This window comes from Pseudonaja textilis, chromosome 3 (assembly GCF_049901715.1).
Source record: "Pseudonaja textilis isolate UNSWEBS1 chromosome 3, rPseTex1.2, whole genome shotgun sequence".
Taxonomy (NCBI): domain Eukaryota; kingdom Metazoa; phylum Chordata; class Lepidosauria; order Squamata; family Elapidae; genus Pseudonaja; species Pseudonaja textilis.
The window spans coordinates 156,418,440-156,444,213 of NC_141992.1; positions in this window are offsets into that span (position 1 = coordinate 156,418,440).

Sequence of the window (25,774 nt, forward strand, 5' to 3'; positions counted from 1 at the left end):
CTACGGGGTGGCTTCAGCCCAAAATCCAAAGGATCAGGGCACTCCAGTGGCGAGCACAGATCGAAACCGCGCAGATTTTGGTCTGTCGCTGAAGAGTCCCAAACCGGAAGTCAAATAGAACTCATTTCTTCTCTTCCTACTTTGGATGATGATTATATTCAACATCAGGCCTAAATTATTATGGATCATAATAATGATATATACACAAAACATGTTAGTTAAGATTTAGTCCTCTATTCTAGATTGTCAGTTATTTTTTCCACAACTTTGTTGTAGTTACCATCTTTTATGCACCAAACCACTCTCTTACTGTGGGCTGTTTAGAAATTAGAGCAATAGTTCCTACTATGCCATTGGATTCATAGTAAGACAAACTAGTTAATAAATGATTCAGAGAAAAGTTTGAATCTAGTGAGCAGAGTATATTAATCATGAGTAAACACTAGCAATGGTGGTGGCAGCAATGTTAGCAATAGATGTAGGAGATGACTAAGTTGAAACTGAGGGATGAGTCAAATGCATCATAAGTCACAAGTCCCTGTGTGCCTGCAAGAGATCTAAGTCCAGCCCACCTTGAATGCCTGTCATATATTCTCCTCATTTCCCTTGATCGTTAGTAGGTCAGATTCTTGTAGAGAGCTTAAACTTGCAATAATTTGTGATACTCATTTGAAACTGCCTGAATCTCCTGATTTCACTGGTGCTTGACAATAGATTTACTAAAAGTTGATTGTGCCTTGCTGTCTCAACAATTCCTAAGTTTTAGATAAAAACTGTAATTAAATATCTATTTCTGTATTATACTAATAGTGTGCTACAGAACTAGAAATATCTTTTAAAAAAAAATCCTTTGTCTACCACAAAGTAATTCCCATGAAGTATTCTGATCACTCTCATATTTACTTGAAATCTATGCAGTTTTTTCTTTGTGGGCATTTTTTTAATTCCAGAAATGTGAGAATTGCAGGAACAATAAATGAGAACATAATATAAGTCAGATGTTCTGCATCAACCCACTGCTGTTTTATGCTGCAAGCAAATACACTATGTACTGAATATTTCAAAGAGTTTATTTTTCTATAAGCTTTCAGATAATTGAATAGATCTGAAGATATTCTTAGGCCATTGCATGAGTATCTCTTCTGAAAATAATATCAAATCCCACCCTAGTCCAGCAGCTATTGGTAAGATAAAAAAAAATTTCTGCTCTCATAAAAATCTAACCCTTCATGGGGATCAGTAAATAAAACTTTAATATATGTCAAACAACACCTCCCCTCTGAAAAGCAATCCAATTTCTCTAGCAATTCATTTGTCTTGATAACAAAGAATCAACAACGGTTCTTCCCACTTTCCTTTAGGAGCTGTATCACTAAAACTTTATTTGGTTAGTAATAGCTTTCAGAAGTGGCGTGAAATGCCAATATGTTTGCTGCTCAGTGAAAAAGAATAAGCTCTTAGAAATACTTGACATGGTACTGTGGGCATTTCTCCTTCTAAACTATCCTGCGGCTATCTTGCAAATGATAGTATCATTGCTTTGACTTTCTTTTTCTTATATGCTAGAATAATTCACACCTTTTAGTTGGTCAGATTCTATCTGTCTGCTAAAACCTCTTAACATTTTTTTCACTTCACTCTCCAGTGTATATCATTTTTGGATACATGTTTCCATCAGTATAATAATTTTAGCTGTGATAAACCAGCCTTCTGAAATATCTGTTCTGTTCACTGAAGGATATTTCTGCATAATTTAGTTTCACTTTATAGATTTTTCATTTTATTGTTGAAACACAGCTGAAGCAAAACAGCAAATTTTGAAGTGAAAACAGTTGAGAAATAATCCCTGTTAGTTTGGTGTTGTCCCCAAATAATATATGTTCACCTTGAATGTTCTGTGCTCCACTGAAGCAGAAAAATAATGAGGAAAAAAATAAAGCCTGAAATTAAATATATAAGCAAAATAACACAATGAAAGTTAAATAGACAAATAACACATTCCTGTGGAAAAACAAATCAAATATATAAGTATACGATGAAGAATATATGTAAGTGGTATTAATGACTACAAAAACTGAAGATACAGTTCAAGACTGCATCTATAGAACTGTAGTTTCCTAAGCACCAGGGGAAAAAAAAAGTCACAATGCATTTTGCACTGTTCAGAACTCAGCTTATTTTCGTGTCGAGTTCTGATTGCCACACATTTGATGAACTAGAACAGTTCAAAAGAAAGGGAATAATGTTGGGAAGAGGTTTGAAAATGAAAGCTAGAAGGAGAGATTTCGGTCATTTGAAAATTCAGATTTTTGGAATGGTCTAAATAACCCATTGAAATAATCATCAGTCTAGATGATTCTAGTTCTCCTCTAGAGTATAGCTAAGGGATTATACTTCATTGTTTCTAAAATAAAATAACATTTTGCTTTATAAAATTATTATTGTTATTGGCTATATTAATATTTGCAACCTTCCTCCTCTGCAGTATGTCTTTACTGTTCTTAGTAATCAAGAGTACCACTGAATTGCTAAGGAAATTGTCCCTATATTTATAGCAATCCCATTTCCCCAGTATTTTATGCTATCCAGTATTAAATACAGTGTGACACTTAATTTACAGAACAGATTATCCATCATTTCAAAACATTGTTATACAACTTCGGAGTGAGCTATCTAACAGTTTTGAGGCTAGTTCTTCAGGAAAAACTCTAAACTGCAATATGGCCACTTTAAAATAATAAATTAAAATGTAGCTCAGGTTTTTCCAGATGCTCCAAGCTTTTTAAAAAATCAATTCCAGTGGCTTTACAATTACCTTCCTCTCACTCTACTTCAAATGCTCTTCTTTTTCCCATTTTGGTAAAAGTAAAGCAAATAATGAACCCTGTGCTACTCTGTGTCAGAAAAATAGTTCATCAAATGTCCAAATGTAAAACTGAACAAGGTTAGTTGAGTAAACATGTAGAAAAAGTGAAAGCAACCTCTAGCCCAATCTAGTTATTTTTCTGATGCAAAGTGACAATTGGTAGGACACCATTCCTTTTGTATTGGAACAGTTAAAGAATTCTGCCCAGACTGGAAAAAATCAATGTTAGTGCTGAATTGCTGAGGAGTGGCTCTTCCCTCATTTCCCCATAGGTGTTACTGGGTGTTACAACTAGGCTTATTTGTTGCTGTTATATGGATATCCGCAGTGAGACATCATTTATCCTCTTCAAGAGACAAAATCCAGTTCACTTTGAAAAAAATCAAGGTGACAGGCTACAGGCTAGACCTGTCCCTTTGAAGAAGATTCATTTTCACATTATCATAACTAATCATGGTGAAAAACTCCTGTGCTAAGCCATATTACTTTTTCCTCATCTTTGAAAAACAGTGAAAGAAGAGAAGCTGCTTGTGTAGACTTCTATTCTGAAAACATGATTGTTTTCTCCTGACCAAAATGTCATCAATTCCACCATGATATCATTATCAAAAATAACAGATTGATGATATTAAATTTATATACATTTTTATATACATTAAAAAAGCCCCCCCCCCCCAAATAAACTTGGGCCTGGTTAGAATTGATGGGCCCTGAATGATCCAAATACATGTCAACATAGTTGCAAATAACTTTTTAAAAGTGGAAGTGAAGGTTACATGCTTTCTAACATGGATTGCTAAACAGTACTTAAATCTCTTTAGAAGAGAGCAATTGTTAATTTCATCTAAATGAAGCATTTATGCAAACATTTTCACCATGCTGTAATAAAATATTTATCATTAGTTATTAAAAGAAAGGTGTAATATTTCTAAGGGGAAAGATACAATTAATTCTTTAAATAAGATTCCATAAATAAACATTTGCTAAAGTTGCAGAAAAAAAACTTGTTCCTTTTCATATGAGTAAATTGCTAGAATGGAACCGATTTAACATTAAGCATGACTATTCAGGAAAGAAAAATAATAAAGACAGGAGAAAGCAGAGTACAATAAACAAAATCAATGACACCTTTTCTGCCACTGATATATACCTTTTATGATAGGCAAAGTCACCAAGTCTAATATTTTAAGAGGATTTCAGTTAAAGCCTTAGGAACTTTGAAATGGCCCAAATCTTTGAGCTTTCCAGCATAAATGAATGCACTGCATACCCAATAAAGCTTTAAGAGTCATTTGAAATTCAACTGAGAAAAATAATATTTTTGACTAGATGTTTTTTCAGGTCAGGGTGCTTCAAATGCCAATAAATTTCAATAAAAAGAGATTAAGCAAAAATTTCCTGTTGAAAATATAAGCCATATGAGATTTCATATGCATGCAGAGTCCTGCTGAAGCTTTGGTTATATCCTACAACCAAAAGGTGTTCAAGGCTTTGGATAGGATCATGCCTATTCTGTTAATGATTTATTACTTATATCTTCATGTAGACTGAGAAGACAAATTCCTTGTATGTCCAATTACATTTGGCCAATAAAGAATTCTATTCTATTCTATTCTATTCTGTTCTGTTCTGTTCCGTTCCGTTCCGTTCCGTTCCGTTCCGTTCCGTTCCATTCCATTCCATTCCACTCCACTCCACTCCACTCCACTCCACTCCACTCCACTCCACTCCCCTTTACTCTATTCCATTCCGTTCTATTCTATTCTATTCCTGTGTAACCACTCTTGACCCATTGCTCCTGACACTCCCTGTCCTTCATTGAAGAAGCTGAGGGTTTGGAATATTTCTGGAATGCTCATTTAGCTTGATAGAAGCCTGTATTTATTCTGGCTAACTAAATTTATAAGGCTATGAAATTGAAGTTTGGTCAAATGAAAAATCAGCTGTTAAAGGAATGCATGCTCACCACTACCCACATGGAAGGCCACGTTCTCAAATAAACTTTGCAGACATGTGGGTGGCTAAGAACAAGGGGAGGTGGAGGTTCTCCAGATGAACCCTTCATTGAACCACTTTTCCAGGCAAGAGCCTGTGCATTTCATTTGGATGAACAAGGTAATAAAGGCCACAAACCCAACTGAATTATCTGTCAAAGTAAATTGGTAGATTTCTTCAGATACATTCATTATACTGCAGGACTGCCTCTTTTCCACCCCCAAGAGTTCAAAACAGGACAAGAAAGACAGTACGTTGTTCAGGCTGAACAAGTGACAAAAGGAATATCTTGATTTAAATTTAAACAATTGTGACATGAATTCCAGAGGAGAGGAATAAGAGCGTTAGCTACACAATCGTTCTAAGCTAATTCAGAATATATCATTGTGGCAGAATGACTGCTTCCAAGCAAAAACTGTACTACAATGTCTGTAGCCAGAAATGAGTACCTACTGAACCAACTAATTATTCAAGCTTCGCTTTTCAAAGAAGTGGAAACACTGAAAAACTTTTGAAAAAAAATGTTTTAAAAAAAGTCTCAGAAAGCAATAACAAGAATTAGTGTCTGTCTCAGTGGTGGGATTCAAATTTTTTTACTACCGTTTCTGTGGGCATGGCTTAGTGGGTGTGACAAGGGAAGGATCCCTTTCCCTGCCCACTCCTGGGGGAAGGATACTGCAAAATCCCACTTTCTCCCTACCCCACTAACAAAAGAAGATCTAGCAGATTAGCTGGGACTCAGGAGGCAGAGAATAGATGGGGGCGGGGCCAGTCAGAGGTGGTATTCTGAACTGCTCAAAATTTCTGCTACTGGTCCTCCAGAACTGGTCAGAACCTGCTGAATACCACCTCTGGTCTGTCTGTCTGTCTGAGAGAGAGAGATGTTTTGCATTTTAGAAATCACTCATTAGGTTCTTCTTTGTTTAGCCATACTTGAAACTCTAATGAAGAAATAGCTAAATTTCCTATTCCCTGTCTAATACATTATCATTAACCTACCCTGGTTCTCACTATAGCAAAGTACATTTTCTCCTTCTACAATCACTTCATAAAAGTGTGTGCGTGTGCGTACATTAATTGATTGTGTGCCACAAAGTTACTGCCCACTCTTAGTGACCAAATGGATAGACTTTCTCCAGGATGCTCTGTCTCTCTTTTGGACCTCTGACTTTCCTCACAATGTACATATCATTGCTGTAATTGAATCCATCCATCTTGTTTCTGGTCTCTTTCTTCTTCTGTTTCCTTCCACCTGTCTCAGCACTATGAATGTCTCAAGACAGTCTTCGCAAAATATGCCTGAAGTATGGGTATTTGAACTTAGAGTGAGAACAATCCATTTGGTTGGGGGCAGGTGTTGGTTATTCACAGTATTTTCAAGAATCTCCAGCATCAGTTCTAAAACACCAATACCTTTTCTATCCTGTTTCTTCAATGTTCAACTTTCACTTCCATAGAGTATCAGACAGAAATACCTTACTTGCCTGAATCATTAATACACCAGAATATCTCAATACATTTTTACCCCAAGGCCTTCATTGCTATCCTACCTGTAGTGAATACATTCACTTCTGTTTCCTTTATGTTGATAATTATTCTTTAAAGGAAGAAACTGTTTTTCTGTGTCTTAATAACAGTTCTAAGGCTGGCATTACCTGTTGGCATTAGTCTACTCTTCTTTACATTAATCAATATATTATCATGTATATTCTTCATATGATAGTCATTTTTCAATGTGTTTCTGGATTTTTATTATCAGAGCTTCTTAAGTATTCATATTTTAATTATCAGTATAGTGTCATAAGCATACTGCTGATTATTGATATTTTTCCTCCACTTTTAAGACTATGTCCATCTTCTTCTTCTTCCAGCCTCCCACAATATATATTCCATATATATTTGAGTACATAAGGATTATTTATACAGTTTTGTCTCACTCCTTTGCTAATCTCAAGCTAGTCTATTTTATCAGTTTCATTTAGGTTTCTTGTCCTGTGTACAGATTTTACATGAAAACTGTAAGATATTTTGAGATTCCCTTTTCTGAAAGATATTCTATAGCTTTATATGGTCAGAATAATTAAAGCTCTTTCTTTAATCATCTTCAAAGGAATTCAATTCACCAAGAAAGAAGAAAACAATTCATGACCCTACCTGATTATCTTTATCAGAGACTATGATGGCAAATTAGAAACACAAATGTACCAAAAATGCCTACCCACACCAATTAAGTGCTCTACTGCCAAAGTAATAACTTAATATTCCACAAGAGAAGCTATGGAAGAACTCTATTTTGACAAGAACAACCACACTGTAGCAACCCTGAAAGCAGAAAAAAGAAAACAGATCATCTAAACACATCTTCCAACAAAATGGATATCCATGCAACTTCATCATTCAGCCCAATATAGCACAACCAACATAAACCATAGAAAGGATAATACTGCCATATATCAAAAACATCTCAGAAATCACTAACGTATTAATATCACATAGGACACAAACCAACTAAAGCCCTCTAAAATGTCTTAAGTAAACCAAAAGACACAGCAGACCCAGAAGGAAAAAAAAACAGGTGTCATATACAATACACAGTGTAAAGACTGAAGCAGTCACTGCTTAAGACAAACAGGCAGAAGACTAGCAGAATACATCTATGTACATTGTGAACACAATATATGGACAGACTTAACCATAGTTTCAATTGGGAAACTGGGATTATCCTAGACCAAGTCAAATCCAAAACTGCTAGAAAATTCCTTAAAGCCTAGCACTTTGACAAATTGCCCATCAATAGACACATAGACAATAACAACCTGTACATCAATGGTGTCAAACTCAAGGCCCAGGGGATCCGGCCATGGGGTGCTTTCATCTGGTCCAAGGGCCCTCCTGGAAACAGCAAAGGACTAGCCCAGGGTGCCTCTGGCAGTGAAAATGGAGCTCCCTCACAACCCTCCTGAGCTTCATTTTTTCTGGTAGAGGGTTGCAGGAGGCTGTCACAGCTGAAAACAGAGCTTGTGAGGATCATGGGCAGCCCTCCGGAGCTCGTTTTCACTGGCAGAGGGTTGCAGGAGGTCATCACAGCTAAAACCGAGCTTGGGAGCTCATTTTTGCTGGCAGAGTGCTCTGGCTACCATAGGCTCCCCAACACAAGTGACATTGAAGTGGCCGCACCCACCCTGGCCCCCTGAAGTCAAATACAACCCTCATGTGGCTCTCAATGAAATTGATTTTGACACCCCTGCTCTACATAGTGTTCAAAAGAGACAATCAGCAAGTTAAAAAGGGGGATCAAAAAGACCAAAACATCTTTCCACCAGCAATCAATATCCAGATGAGCATCAAGATTAACAGACCAACAATCAAGAGCTAAAAAATACATTACGAAACTACCAAACAAGTTAACCTTAAACAGCTCAACCAAACAACCACCAAGACCATTCCCAACAACAGGGAAAACCACTAGAATATAAATTGAGAGCAAACCCCACTCCTTACTAGCGCTGATGAAGTTACCTAGTTTGGGTAATGAAATGCCTTCAAAAAAACAATCAGAGCTCAGAGAGCACAAAGGGCTTTCATTTCAACCCTAAACTACAAATATTCCCCTTTATTGTTTCCAGTTTGAGTCTGAAATCTTCTTCTGAACATGCCAATATTTTGGAGAATTCTCCTGTTTTGTTGTGCCTGTTTCCATCCTCAATGTTTTTATAACATCCTTGTAATATTGCTAATCTCTTGTAACAACTATACAATTCTTTGTTAAGCTGATATGTTTGTCTTTTTTGACTTTGGCCTTTTTTCTCTTCCTAAGAATATCCACTCTTTGTTGTGACAGCAGTTTGATTTCTTCCTGTTTTCTGGTTTTCCAGCAGTCTCATTCATTCTGAAAAATGTACTTGATTTTATTCCATAGTTCTTCTGGTTCCCTATCAATGCGATTCAGGACTTTACAGCAGTTTCTAATGACTTCCGTGAGGGTTCAAAATTACAGTAGGAGACTGGTTAGCTTTGTTCAATTTTAGTTTGCACTTGGATTATTCTACAGTCAGTTTTTGTTCATATTTTTAAAATGTCTTTAATATGTTTAGTTTTCTAGTTTTAACAAGGGATTTGTTATTGTTGTTGTTGGCTATTTTAAGTTTTGATTGGGAGCTGTCCAGAGTTGATTATAAGATGGGCAGCTATGCCAATATTTTAAATAAATAAATGAATATTACTGAGCAGGCAGATCGTGTCTCTTTTAACTGATGTATGTCTTTTATTTTCAAGTTTTTGTTAAGTTGCCTGAAGCGGTGATAATTGGTATGATAGAATTTAAGACATTCAGGAGAGAATGTTAAAACAAGTACACAAGAAAAAAGGCTTCACCTAAGCTCCTGAGTGATGACTTGTTGCCTGAACTGGAAGGTAATTCAGTGATATATTTCAAGTAGTTTATTCAGTTATACAAGTATATACTGTCCTCTGCTCCTTTCTTTTCCTATACATGTAAAAACGGTAGGTATCTGTTTCAAATATGTTCCCTTGTACATTTTAGAAAAAACACTTGCATCTGCAGGAAATGGAGACTCAGAAACTTGGGTAAACCTAATTATTTGTGAAAGTGCTTCCAAGCAGATCTTTGCTATCCAGTCAGTTAGAAAAACATCAAATGAACATCTACTATTCATATACACTAGCCTCCACTTCTTCTATTCTTACTCTATCTCATGAAAGTAAAACAGAGGTTGCCAAGTGTAAGTGGAATAAAAAGGTGATAAGGTGATGCAGGTTTCAGGAAGAGACTGGCACAAAGTTGTATGTTGCAATAACTCCAAAGGCTTAGGAGTTGAAATCATTGATTCATCATTGCTCCAGTTTCACATCTATTTTTCTATCAAATAAAAACCTTCAAATCATGTTCAGGTTTGGAAGCTTGATCCAGATTCTTTTTGTTCTATTTTCTGTCCATTTCTTTCCATAAGAATTTATAGTGCAATAATTCACCTATAATTTACATGAGGTGTATTAGTATTTTGTAAATTCAGTACATGCATACATAAATAGTCACAAGGAAAGTAGAATAGTGTTGGTACTATGAAAACTAGAAGGATAAATCTAAGACTTTTCGCATCATATTTTGTCAATAACGAAATTGCTAGAAACACCAAAAATCTCTCAGTCTGTTGTATGTGTGAATGTGCTGTATGTATTTATTTTTGCCATCTTCATTATGTAAAAGTGCTATAACAGCTTAATAAATAACATTTGGTGAGGAAGTGCTACAAAATTATGTGTTTTATATATAGAAAAACATTTTAATCTTCCTGTTGTTTAACAACAGGGCTGTCTCATAAACACTTTCCTTTCTTTCTTGTGTGAAATTGCTTCTGCATACAAGATGTCTCTCTATTTAAAGGAAAGATAAGGGAGGAAAAGGCTAGGAGGTTTAACAAAAAAGAAAAAAAAAACCAAATACTTCTTAGCATTGCTGTGCTGCCCTCTAATGATCACTTTCTTTTCTTGATTCAAGGATGTAGAGATAAAAATTACTGTTAGCAATGACATACAGCATCAGTTACAACCAATAAATAACCAGCCACAAAAAAATTGGAAAATTTAGTCCTCCTTGTAACCTTCCTCTGAGCAAAAGCAAAGTGTGTTTTACTTCTATCTTTGGAGCCTAAGTCACAGTAACCCAATAAAGAAACACTGGTGATCTCTAAGCAGAGAACAATCGAAACTGAGATGGTTTCAGTATATTTAACATTATTCATGGCATACAGAATTATTTCAACTACAGCTGCAGAGGACCATTAAGCATGATCTTCTTTGTTAGGAACTACTTCTCACTGAATTTATTATCCTCATCTGTTCTCTTTTCAGTTTCAGTATCTTAAACCTAGCATACTCATTCAGGTACAACTTTCAAAGTGCTGAAGTTCAAGACAGTGATATCCATATTTCAATAGAAATCAACAGCCCAGCAAAAATAGGACTATGAAGTTCCCATCACAGGTAGAACTAGCAATGTTACTTGGCTTCTATCTGATATCTCTTCAAAACTGTTAGGAACATTTTTTTAAAAAAAAATTATGGAACAGCCTCTCCTCAAAAATTGTCCTATTCTACTGGTTTTGATGAAGATGGTGATGACTTGATCTTCTTCCAGGTGAGGATGTGAGAAGTGTTTTCAGCATCCCTTATTTGCTTATATACTTGAAAGTTTTCAGGAATTCAGAATTTAAAACTTCAGTGTTCACACTGAAGGTTTGAGGTTTAAATGTCAGCCTTCTGAAATCTGTATAAATACGTCCTATACATTTCAGAAATAGCTTGTAGCTTCTTTTCCATAGCAAGAAGAGGGGGGAAGCAACAGCGGCAACATTGGCAGCAGAGACTTTTAAAGGCAATTATATATTTAGTTACATATCATCTTCAGACCACTAATTGCTCCTAAGCCATCACATAAGGAGTTATTACATTCAATTTTTAACCCATCTCTGAAACCGTAATTTAATGTTGAAACCAAAGTGCATTGCTGCTTTTCTCCGTTGAAAGGTATTTCAATTATCTTTTTACAAAAGGCAAATCTATTTCTCTCCTTGTCCCCAGTATCCTATATATGAAGACACTATTATGTGTGGTAAAAATGGTTTCATTTTCTATAATAGCTATTATTGATAAATGCTAACACTGTGAATTTTGATGAGTTTAATCAATAAGTTAATCAAACATTAGCTCCACTTATAATAGGGAACATATTTTAGATGAGAGCAAATTTTAGTGTTTGATATTTAAAGACAAATCACAGATTTTTCATGATGCATAAAAACTCAAATTTGTGGACCTTAACTATGATGAAGCCTTCTTTTCCTTTAAAAAATGTCTTTAAAAAAATCATTGCTGATTTTGATGCCTTGTTTTGCCATCTCGTTCAGATCTTTGTTGTTGGGTTCTACTGCCTCCTCTGTCAAAATATCCTCCTTGTCTTTTTCTTCATATTGTTAAAGCCTTTTCCATATATTTACTATGTTATGCACATTATATTTTTCTGTGACACTTTCAGATGTTGAACATTTTTACACAGTGCAGTCAAATGTTTTTCCAACAATCGATACTGGCCTGCATGATGCTGTCCCAGGCTATGTCAACATGATAACATTGTATATAGTGAGTGACTAACTTCCAGTAGTTCATCGTCATGCTTTTCTTATCCACTAAAATCTTGCAATTAGGGTCCCTCAGATTCTGTGCCTTGAAAGCTTTTATTATGTCCTAATTAAAGGGTTGAATCTGGTGGTGATGTGCTTGATGCATGAAAAGAACTTCCATGTTTTGGGTGAGCATTTCCAAATACTTCATGCAATGGATTGAGGCATTATTCAAAATTAATAAAATCGTGAAGGCAAGGTTTTTGTTCTGGAAAGAGAATTCAACTTTTGGGTTGCAACTGCTGTGGAAATAATCCCAGAATATTTCAGATACCATTCATGCTTTTTTGTTCCATCTCCAATGGACTGGCATATGGTTCAGGTTTTCCTTTTAAGTGCCTGTGATTTTTAAATGCTTGTGGATACCATTAAAGGGTTGCTCTTAAAGATGCCCTTAGCATTGGCACACATTAGCAAAGTTGCTTGGCCCTAAATGATTAGCCAGGGCTTTGGAGGCCATTTGCATTATATAGATTTGTTTGCCAATGCTCTTGTAAAACTACCCATTCTCATCACAGTTAAAACCCCTCTTCCACATTACCATTTTCTATGTAGCACTTAGTAATCATATTTTAATTTCTTGCCCAGACTCCTAGCTGCAGAACCTTGTTTTGCTTGCATGTAGTCTATTGAAGCATGTGAGCCAGTCAGCACTAGATTAGAATGATTTAATATTTTTTTGACCCTGGGTTACATAGCCGCACTTTTTTTTTTTTGGCTTTTAGCCTCAAACAATGGTGTTCGCTATTTTTAAAAAAATCACTTTTATCACTTTTTATCAGTTTATGAATCCACAAATTTAGCCACTTTTTAAATGTTTTCAGTTTCATCCTGCACTATAAATGTAAATTTGGTGCTTTTGGAGGGACCTTATGTACAAATTGGCAAATTTCCTTCTCCTTTTTCTGGATGCATCTTATCGTCAACTCATTAACATTGAACTCACAGCCAACAGCACTGTAACTCATGCCTGAACAAGGCTTATTTAGCACACGTATTTTCATCACAGTCTTTGTAGGGAAAATATTAGCATAGCCAAGAAGTGAAGTCAAAATAGGAATTGGCCTAGAGTCTGTATATTGCCACAAACAGTCTTAGTCCAAACCATCTTGAACTCAGTTAACCTTCATCTAGAACCAAAATAGGGCTTGCTATTAGGTGAGTAGATTCCTGTGTGTAGGCATAAGCAATAAATCAGTTTAATTGGAACTTATTGCATGGCCCTGGACTTTCATGCCTGACAGCCTTTTTGCATAGGTATAGATTCCCACATATATACAGTATAAAAAAATGTAATATAGTTATAAAATGGCATGAGAAGCAACAAAGTAATGTTTTTTTAAACTAGGAGTGTTTTTTTAACTCAGATTTTGTTAAAAAACAAAAACAAAACTATGTTCTATATAAAACCTAAAAAACCAATTGTTGTGATATCTGAGAAAAATTGGCTTGGTTCCAGTGACAATGTATTGCAATTTAAATTTTCAAAGCTTTTCCTTCAGGAAAGACACCTAGATCTTCTGTACAAAAGTTGATTAATTTATAAAAGTTGATTATAAAGGCATTGTAGGCTATCTGCTTTCTCTTCTAAAAGATCATTAAATCCCAAAATGGCCAAGCTTCTTCACTAGTAGGCATATCTAGCATGATAGAGAAAAGAAATTAAAAATTGCTCCTATGAATTTGGACATGATTCGCTGCTAAGGCTCCCCTAACATTGTGAACAAACGAAATATGTATATAAAAATTTGCAAAGCTTTTGATGGAAATGCAATGCTATATTACACTTCAAAATTATATAAAAGGAATATGACAGCAATTGTATGCTTCAAGATTCCAAATAAGAAGAATTGTCAGAAGGCAGAAGTCCTTTTGTAATCCAGAATTAAGTAATATTTCTCATTTAAAAAAAGACAAAAATAAGCAATGATTCATTGTGGAAAGAGAGTGATGGCATGGCATATGCTAACAATATTGTATTGTCATTGAATGTGCCTCAGATTTCAAAAGAATTTCAAAGATAATATGCCATCTTGTCTTGCCTTCTATTTGGATTAAGTGATTCCTAATATAGGGATAAACAAAGTATTTCAAAGTGGTATTTACCAGTTATACTGGAGAATTGTTTTTTTTCTGTTTATATTTAGGATTCATGCATTTGCATGTTTGGTTATTTCAAGTTTAGCATGAACTTAGCTACATAAAGTGCTGTTTACATGGTAATCCAAGCTATTTTCACCAAACAGTGCTTTCCCCACATATTGAAAGTGGGGCAGCATTACACCAGGGCAATGCCCCTCACAGAAGAAATCTAGTATCAGTGTTAAACAAGTAATATTTCTCCAATGAATGTTTATCACAAACAGCAAGATCAAGAATTTATTCTCCTCCTCCAAACTTTATGCAGTGATGTTTTAAAAGTTAGAGAAGAAAAGCTAAAGTATAGAAAAATATCAAAGGGTTGGTTTGATAGCACCCATAGCAAGTGGGTGAAAATCAACATTGATCTTAAGATTTTAAATATATGTTAGGTGTCATATGTGTTGCTCTTTCTGCACAATTTTACAACATCCTCAGCTATAAGGAAAGTGCATAATTGGAAAATCAGATAAATAAACTTTGTTGCAAGCACATTCTTTTCTTCTCCCCTTATTTCATTTAAATAAACCATTATATCCAAATCAGGCAAGCAGGAGAAGAAGTCAATTCCCATGTTTCACAAAAATAAGCTAACATATTTGGTCTTATCTTTTTCTTCCTTTAAAAGACAACATTGGCCTGAAGAAGAAAAAAAGCAAAGCATACACAGATATTAGTCCAAGAAACTATCAAAATAATCAACATGTTCTGCAATAAATGTTTTACAAATCCTATTTTAATGCAAATTAGAAATATAAACACTCTTAAAGTATTATTTGTCAAAAAACACAGCCTAGATGATTTCTCTCCCTCCCTCCACCTCTATTAGTGACTGATAATTCATCCTTCTCTATAAAAGAATAATTAAAATTCCATTTCCATCAGCATTTCCCTTTTAAACTGGGTCATAAAAATTTACTCAGAACTGCAGCATATCAGACAAGGTTTCATCACACCAGGTATTTTTATATATCCTTTTTATGATTAAAAAAGTTCAGTTGGCCATTTTATAGTAAGGAAAAATAAAATCAGTCACATTCTTCCAGATGCTCCTCTCTACTTTAGCTTAAACAGACCCTAGATCTCAGAAAACGCGAGAACAGCATAAATTTTGTAATAAAATTTTGTGATTATATTAGTGCTTTGACTTAGGAGAAAAGACATCTTTACCCACTGAACTCTGACAATACAGATATTACAGTTACTCTTTCTTAAAGCTAAACCTTAAATTATATGTTATGTATGTAATTCTGTTTTCCTAGAATACTGGATTATGAATGCCTATGGAGATTCTCAGTCATCCAAGTCATGGCTGTCTCAAAGGTGCTTTTTCAAGAGGCAACTGGACTTTCTTGTTTTTCTTGTTTTTCCAAAAATGCTCCAAACCCATTTGCATCACTCATGTGACCCTAAGGACACAGAAAAACCTCCAAGTGGCCTCAATGACCCTCTAAAAGAATGCAAATGACCAACTTTCTGCAAGGAATATAAATCCTTCCATTCCCCACCATCCAGTCAGAGCTGAAGAAGCTTCTTGGTTGAGAGGTGAAAGGTCTTGTAGGAGAAATTAGAAAGTCCATTTGCCTCTTGAAATAGCACCTTTTTCTTCAATTATATAATATAATTCTATACTGATTATTTACATTATACCTTAAACTATTCTGTGTTATGCATTCAATAATTATTAACTTTTGTCACGTTAAAATGTGTAACTTTGCATACAGACAACCATTTCTATCAATGAGGTTGACAAAATGAGCAAACAAGAAATTCCTAGGAATTTCCTTCAGAGCCCCTGTTATTATTATAAACCTATCTTCAGTTCTCTGGATTGACCTTAGATTCCTAAAATCAAGAGAAAGCCTAATCAATCCAGCACTGAAAAACTGTCAATCCCTATTTCAGAACAGTCATATTCCTAATATGAGATTAAAAGCCTGATATTATCAATTTGTGCGTTAAAACTCTATCACCCATGTTAATTTTTGATGTTCCGTTTTTTTGTTGCAAACATTAAATTACCAAGAGAATACACTTGGGACCTGTTTTGGTTGCTCCCTAGGTCACGGATATTTGCAATGAGTCAAAATATACAGAACAAACCCACAATTTCACTGTGGTCTCAAAAAAAAAAAAAAAAGCAAACCATAAATACTGTCACAGAATCTGAATGAAGATGGGTTCATGGCATCTTTGGGTTATATGTCATACAGGCTGCTCTGCTACAAGAACAGAGATAAACTAGAAGATGTACTCAGGGGACTCCAAACCCTCTGTTCTTCATAGTGCTGCCTTGAGTAGAAATAGAGACTTCCCTTCCTCTACTGAACTGTTTATGACTACTGATAAGAAAACAAAAAGCCTCTGCTGTTTTTCAATTTCTCTTCTATAGCTTCTCTCACCATACACCATATCAGCAGAGGTGGGATTGTACCTGGTCGGACCGGTTGTATAGAACCGGTTGTTCTGACTCTGTCCAGTTTGGAGAACTGGCAAATCGTGCCCCTGGCTGGTCCCTCCCCTCCCCGCCCATGCACTCTTTACCTGGCATGCGCGCCATCCAACTTGCCTTCGTTTAGTAAGTTGCTATTTTTCTTTTTTTTCTCCAACCATCAGCTGTTCTGCTGTGCCAGGAGATTTAGATTAGCTAGAAAGCAGGAAATTGTTGGATTTCTTGTTTTCTAGCTAATCTAAAAGCAGAGTTGAACTTTCCTTAGGCCTGAAGCTTCTATTTTTCAGTGCAGACTCAGGTAGCAGATTGAAGAAAGGTAGATCTCTGAGTGAATCTGTGATTCTGCGAGCACTCAATCTGCCTGCTTGCTTTGCCTGATGTTGAGTAAAAGTTGCTCTTTTTTAAAATAAAAATTCAATATTTACATAAGTATTTATAATATTTACATACAAGCCATGCCCACCCAGTCACATGACCACCAAGCCAAATCCACAAATTAGGCCCTGCCCACAGAACTGGTTAAGAAATTTGAATCCCACCCCGGCATATCAGACCTGATTTTAAAAGCATATGCCCTATGCACACAATGTATTTAAAGGCTGATCAGTTCTTTCTAAATGAGCAAAATGTACACACATTTGTAACCTCTGCTGAACTTTATCCCATTGAAACCTTCATGATGACTGCTTCTATGAGTTAATTTATATTTTGACAACCTTATTAAGAATCTGCAAACATTCCTAGGCAGCTAAGGAAGCATTTTGAGAATGTGTTTAATTATGCAGCCTTAGGAATTGTGATGGCGATCTATTTGGGGTTTGCCAAATATTGACTACAGTGATTGTATTATTTCACTTGTAGAAAGGAAATCAGGTTTATTTTTTTCAGTTCTGAAATTCGGGAAATTGCATTATTATATATTATTCTTTGGACCAGTATTCAATCCAACTGACAATTTTATTTAAAGCTTCCATATTGGATTACTCTTTAAAAAAGAGCTAAAATTCATTTGGACTAATTAGAACATTTTCCATTATGTTCATTAAATGGAGTAATGTTATTTATTCAGGATTAGGATACTTTTAGGGTACAGGTAGTCCTTGACTTACAGAAGTTCATTTAGTGACCTTTTGAAGTTACAACGGCACTAAAAAAAGTGACTTATGAGCATTTTTCATACTTATGACTGTTGCAGCATCATGGTCACATGATCAAAAGTCAGATGCTTGGCGACTGATTCATATTGATGATGGTTGCAGCGCCTTAGGATCATCTGATCCCCTTTTGCAACCTTGAGCAAAGTCAATGGGGAAGCCATTAACAACTGTGGCAAGAAAGGTAATAAAATGGGACAAAAAACCTCATTTAACAAATGTTTCACATAGCAACAAAAATTTGGGCTCAGTTGTGTCATCCATTGGGGACTATCAGTCTTTCCCTTTTTCTTGGATATAAAACATCATTATTTAGTTGTTTAAAACATGTACCATTTGTATTTCTAATAACAATATAGAAGTTGGGGAACAAAATCAATTTTAAACAATGTCAATATGAAACTTCAAAGCGCTAATAAAGCAATAAAATTAGAAGCTAGAAAAACATTAGAAGTTTATATTTACTACTGCATATAAAAATATATGACTGGGTCTGTAGATAGAAATGAGAACTGCAATCCTGGAACCAAGGAGATCCAGGGGAATCAGAAAAGTCAAGAGGACATCTGCAATCGGATAATTGAAATCCCACTCCATTTTTTACTTTCGTATCTGATCATGGAAATATGAACCCCAGGCTCCCTACTTCCATGTCTATTCACTAGATCAGCTAATAAATAATAGTTATTTAAATAAATAAAGTTATTTAAATATCTTTATTATTAAAATAATAAATCCCTATGCTGATGTTCCACACTAAAATAAAATATAACTTAACAATGTAGCACAATACCAAATACTGATGTATTCAATAACAATAAGAAATTAGTCCTTATAACAATAAGGAATAAGTCCTTAAGTAATAAAAGATAACTCAACAATGTAATAACAAAACTATCCTATCTAAAATATAAGAGACTCATAACATTTTGATCTATGGAAAGGTAGTCAATTTAAGCTTTCTATTACCTTTCAACTGATTATTGCAGATGAGGCTAGAATTAAACATGCTTGGAGATGGTCAGATGCTATATTTGGCTTGGAGCAGGAAGAGAGGAAACACTTAGATGAGCATCAAGATAATTCCTTCTGGTTTCTTGCACAGAAATATAATATAATATAGTATAGTATAGTATAGTATAGTATAGTATAGTATAGTATAGTATAGTATAGTATAGTACAGTACAGTACAGTACAATACAATACAATACAATACAATACAATACAATACAATACAATACAATACAATACAATACAATACAATACAATACAATAATGGATGAATGGAATGGAATGGAATTCTTTATTGGCCACATGTGATTGGACATACAAGGAATTTGCCTTTGATGTATAAGCTCTCATTGTACATAAAAGCTATAAGTGATAAATCATTATCATAGTCATCATAAAAATATATTCATCATAAATCATAAGATACAACACTTAGTGATTGTCATAGAATACTAAATAAGCAATCAATATAAATCATACTAGGAAACTAAAAAAACCAATATAAATCGTAAAGACACAAGCAACAAAGCTATAGTCATAAGTAGAGAAGATCAAGATAGTGGATATATAATAAATAATTCAAACTTCTGGCATTTTTGTTGGTGAAGAAAAAATCCAAGAGATAATTTGTGGTAAAGAATAACCAATGGATTTCTAGAGAGGATAACCTTTTAATAGAAGATAACACTAAATATCAGCCACATTCTCTGGAGTTTTCAAATAACTCTTTAGTCAGAGTGACTATCTGTTTGATATAAGTCATTTTGTCAAATATTCTTAGGGACTGTTTTGTAACATGCAAAGCAAAGTTATAATGTCCTAATTAGATGAAATGTATTTGAATTTCTTGACAAGATCATTCTGAAATGTCACGGAGCAACAACAATTTCATTTCTGCTTAGTGGCAGACTATTTATAAAAGTATGGAATTGAAGTGCAATAGTTAGTGGTCAACATCATAGCAAAATCTGTGTCATTTACACTTTTGTTTTGCAGATATCTACACCTTGCTTTTGATGTTGGAGGAATAATTGGATAAAAGTATTGATTAGCCCACAAACAGATTCTCACCCAGCATGACAGTCATTCACAGTCTTAATTATAATAGAGAAATACAGATTTCTCTTTCTAAATACAATGATGACAGACCATCTGTGAGAGACCATCTGTCAATGTGGTTGTACATAGCCACTAGCAGAAATACATAGGACAAATAGGAATTTGTCTTATACAAAGCAGAGCATATGTCTTTACTGTATAACTCAGCATTCTCTACAATGACTGGCAACATCTTTTTAGTTTATTACACTACACTATTTCCCCCCAGTTCTATATAGAAATACTTGCTCTGGGTTCTAGAACATCAATTTTAATTAGATGTACAAGATCTGAGCTGCAAAATCCAGATGACCATTTGGTAATTGGAAGAAGTTATATGTATATATAAGCCAGGAGATTTAACAAAAGCTTCCACCCAAAATTTCAGGAGAGTTTTAGGAAGAGGTCATATTTTCATTTTTATCCCTTTTGGGATGCTTGGTGTTCCTGTACCTGTATGTCTTCCTTCAGATGTTTCATTGCCAGGCCTTTCTCCTTGAAAATACTTTGCAACGCATATCAAATGCAAGCTCATAGTCGTCATTACAGAAAAAGTCAAAGGCTTTGAGCAGTGAGCAGTCACATTATAGGTGATGAGAAATGACCAGAAAAAGAAAGGGTGTATTGGATAGAATTGGTTGCTGAAAGCAGAAAAGAGAAACAGACTGACTTAGGGGGAGGTAAATGGATAGAGAAACAACTAGAAGCAAAAGAGGTAAAGTTTAATCACTATTTTATTCAGCAACTATGCAATAGTGTTCAGGTTGTGGGCGGATGAAGCAGGCTCTGCACATTCAAAAGAAGAAAGAAGAGATCATACAGAATGGGAGAGAGGATGATAGATTCTTAACAAGCAGAGAATGTAACTGTGTTCTAAAAGAAGACAAAAAGAAAGTTCCAATAGTTGGTGATTCACTGCTATGAGAAACTGAAACAAGTGTATGCTGGCCAGAGCGATTAACTCATGAAGTATGCTGTCAGAAAGAAGCTTCAATGGTATGACTCACAGTCTAATACAGAAAATCCTGAAAACAGAGATAGAAATGAACCAGAACTTTTCTTTTGGGGATTAATGGAAAAAGAACTGGAGGGAAAAAAATGGAACTTTGCTACTACAGTATACATGTTGACAGCAGCAATACTATTGTATGCACAAAAATGGAAAGGCACTTCAATACTTACTGGATGCAGAGTTTTTATTTATTTATTTATCAACATGTACAAGATAACAAGTATAGATGTGAACATAAACATGGAAGAAGAAGAAGAAGAAGAAGAAGAAGAAGAAGAAGAAGAAGAAGAAGAAGAAGAAGAAGAAGAAGAAGAAGAAGAAGAAGAAGAAGAAGAAGAAGAAGAAGAAGAAGAAGAAGAAGAAGAAGAAGAAGAAGAAGAAGAAAAGGGAACATATTTTCATATGTGATGGTCCTGCCCAGAGGCTCAAAAATATTGGCTCAAAATCAAAAATTGGCTACAGGAAATCACCAGTGAACAATTAGACTAGAACCAGAACTCTTCCTATTGGGGATCTTCAAAAAAAAAATACGTAAAGAGCACAAAATACATTATTACACATATTGACTGCTGCCAGGATCACCTTTGCCCAATGTTGGAAACAGCCATATACACCAGTAGAGGAACTGGTTATACAAAAAGTTATGAATTGTGCTGAAATGGATAAATTAACGCTGAGTTTAAAAGATAAGGAAGCTTCAATATTTTATAAAGTATGGGAACAATGGATAGATCGGAGACAGATTAAGGATAGGTAATTATTAAATTTTGAATATAGATAGAATAAGAACATAATTATGCACAAATTAATATCTGTAAATATTGCACAAATGATTGTTATACAATAAGCACCATAAATAGCTGTTACTGAGTGATATATTTTTATGTTTTTAATGTAATAAAAATTCAATAAAGTTTATTTTAAAAAAACATGAAAAAGGAAGTAAATACAGATAAATGGGGACAATAAGACAGGGATGGTAGGCACTCTGGTGCACTTATGCATGCCCCCTTTAAGGACCTCTTAAGAATGGGGTGAGGTCCACGGTAGACAGTTTGAGGTTGAAACTCTGAAGGGTTGAGGCTGTAACAATGGGGTAGGGTGTTCCAGGCATTGACCACTCTGTTGCTGAAGTCATATTTTCTGCAATCGAGTTAGGAACGGTTTACCTTAAGTTGATGAAGTTGGCTGAAATGGCAAAACTGGCTACTTTGACTAAAGAAAAAAACATGAGTACTTTCATTTTCACATGGAAACTGCTTCTGAATTTCATATTTATTATGGAAAAGAATGTAATTTTGACTTTGGGTTTTACAGATTAGTTTGATAGATCTTTATAGAAATGACTTGTTCTTATTATTATGGAAAAATAAAAAGCTGTGATTTGATATTAATGCCCCATTCTACTGCAACAGTCAGAAATCAATGCTTCTTCTTCTTTTCTTTTCCCTACCCTTCCTCATTTTTCTCTCCCCCTTTCCCTCCCCTTTCATTGCTCTTTTATTTACTTTTGTATTTTGTATTTTATAACCTAATAAAAAGTGTTTGGAAAAAAAGGAAGAAGTTTTAATCTTTAATCTTTCAAGTTTTAATCTTTCAAGATTTAATGACAATTATGCCTTTGTGCTAACGTTTGAAGGAACAAAGGATATTAAAAAGAAGACCCATAGCCATACTTCTTAAACTTTGTAAATCTAGGAAGGAAACTCTTAGAAGTTCAGTTGGTGTCCTCATCCAACTTTCTAGTCCATGATAAAGGACCAAAACAACAACAACAACAAAACACCTCCAAGTCAAAGTATTGCTGTTAGGATGGGAACAATTTGGTTTCTGGGATCCTAGTCTGAGACAACTAAGCAATAGATTGCTAAGAGATAGATTGGACTTCATGAAGCATGGATAGGTTGATTAGAAAAGCTTTAAACTGAATCCTAGATGCTGACAGTGGTGGAAACAAAAGTAAGGACTCTGGATAAAGTCATCTTCATTGCAGAAAGTGAAGATGTGCCTGAAATAAAGCCATAGATGATGTAAAAAGCATTTTAATTTATAGATTTAATTTTTTTTTTTTTACAAATTACAGTTTAACAGAGTTGGAAGGGATCTTGTACGTCATCTAGCCCAACCCCTCCCTCACCCAAGCAGACCCTACACCATTTTTGACAGATGGCAGTCCAGTCTCTTCTTGAAAGTTTCCAGTGAAAATTTAAAAGGGAAGCTAAAAGCTTCCTTTTTAAATACAAACTAACTAGCTTAAATACAAACTAATATAAAGTAAGAAAAAATTAAAAAGAAATCAAAGAGAAAGCTAAAGATACAAAAAATAAAAAAGGAAAAGTAGAAAAAGATACAAAATAATTGTTCTGATCTTCACACCAATTATAAGTATGATTATACATTTACCTCTTACTCTATGACATAATTCTCTTCTTTCTATAATCTATCATGTCTAATCATCAAAACAATAAATCATATATTCATTTTTCCTGTTTTATGCAAAATGCCTATTGGGAGGTATCTAGTCAATAATAAACATATGTCTTTTTTCTAATCAAAGAAGTCAATTTAACCATCTCAGTAAGTTCCATCAGCTTCACCAACCATTCCTTCATTGTAGATAAAGGTAAACGTTTCTCTGTCCAGTCGTGCCTGACTCTAGGGGTTATACCCATCTCAGTTTCTTGGCCAAGGGAGCCAGGATTGTCCGAAGACATTTTTCATGGCCATGTGGCCTGTTATGATCTCACTGAAGTGGTACCTATTAATCTGCTTGGATTTGCATGCTTTCAAATACTAGCTGAGCAGAATCTAGCACAGGAACGGGAGCTTATCCTTTTGCGTTGTGCTTGGGTCTTGAGCCAATTGTAGGTAGTGCCAAATTTGTCTATCTTTGTGCATACAACAATTTCACTGCAGTTAACACATGCCACAACAAAGCTTCATGACCTTTTTCCTATTCTTTGTTCATCAATCCTAAAAGAAAAACCACTAGTCTCAATTGTATGTCAATCTTTGTAATCCTCTGAATCAGTGTGTGTACTTGAATCCAAAATTTTCTAGCATTTTTACACAACCAACAAACATGTTAAAATGTCCCTTTTTGTTGTTCACATTTCTAGCATAAATTAAAAATGTCTTTATATGCTCTACACAATTTCTCTGGTGACATATACCAATGGTACATCATTTTATAAAAATTCTTTTTAAGATTATAACATTGTGTAAATTTCAGTCCTTTCAACCACATTTTTTCTCATTTTTTTCCATCAGATTATCAAGTTATTATTAAAATTGTACATGATATAATGTTGGGCATGATAGCTAAGTCCATAGCAGACAGAAATAAAAGATAATATTGATAGATTGGATTAATTTTCTCAAATAACAGAATGACATTTAATAGTGACACATGCAGAATTCTTCAGATATAGAGTTAGGATACTTGAAAAAAACATCTTGACATAGTAGCTGATTGCTAGCAGTGTGATACTGCTGCAAAAAAAGAAAAATGGATGAAGTATAATTTTGAATGGCTCTACTGTATTCTGCTTTTGCTATATCCATGTATTGTCTAAAATTTCATATGTCTGGGATACTTTAATAACATTGAACAATAGTGTCACCTTTTCTAACTATGATTCTATGATCCTTAGGGACACATGCCTAGAGATGGAGCCCACTGATCCGCATCATCAGTCAAGTCATACATGGCCACCAGTGACTTCTGACAGTTTTTGAATGGAATTTGCTGAATCCCCGTGATTTGAAAGGGTTCATGCATTATTGAAGCATGCCTATCACAATAAAGTAACATTCCTAACTTTATGGGATGCTGCCTCTGAAGCTTCTAGAATTTATGAAATCCACAAAATGAAAATTCCAAGCCAATGAAAAAGACAATTGCAGGCTCTATTATAGGGTTTAAAATAGCAAGGATGCTTTCATTACAGTGTGGTGCCTGGGGCTTAGATTGAAAAGCACAGAGATGTCTTTTCAGCTTGAAGCTCTTACTGTAGGAATAAGAAGGAGAAAGGTGGAGGAGAGAGATTTAGCAACAACTGGAATTCCAGCAGTGGCTTTATGAATGATGCATGAGCTGAAACTTTTTTCCTGATTGTGCACAGAGGGAACATCAGACGGTGTTAGGAGATCACTGCTGTGCAGGCATGTTTGACATAATATTCTCTGCCAAAAGTCTCAGGGAAACCCACCAAGCCCAGAGTCCCACAATAAATATATAAAAAAGAACTGGAGATATTTTTTAAGAAAAAATGTAGCACTTTAAAGATGCCTGTTCCTCAGCCTATATTCTCCTACTGCCGACCAATATTACCATTACAAGCAAAATAATCATCTCTCAAGCATGCACTCTTCTTGTAGCCTCCTACTGAAACCTTCTCATTCAGGTAAATACAGATATATGGATAGTATGCAGTTTCTTGGGGTTCTGGAAGGCCTATAAGATCTAGCCTTTCTTTAAAACCTTTCGTTAATGCATTTAACCCTGTCCCCGGAAGGTCCCTATCAGTTGCAGTGGATGCAGTGGCCTAGCAGTTAAGACACTAGGCTTGTTGACCAGAAGGTTAGCAGTTCAAGACCTAAGCACCATGCAATGGAATTAGCTCACATTCTTGGCCCAGGTCCTGCCAATGTAGCAGTTAAAAAGCATGCCAATGTAAGTAGAGAAATAGTTAACACTTTGGCGGGAAAGTAACAATGTTCCATGCACCTTGGCTATGGTCGTGCTGGCCAAATGATGATGGAAGAATCTTCAGACAATACTGGTTCCTTTGGTTAGGAAAGGGAGATGAGCTCCCTAGAGTTAGACATGTCAGGACAGGGGAAGCT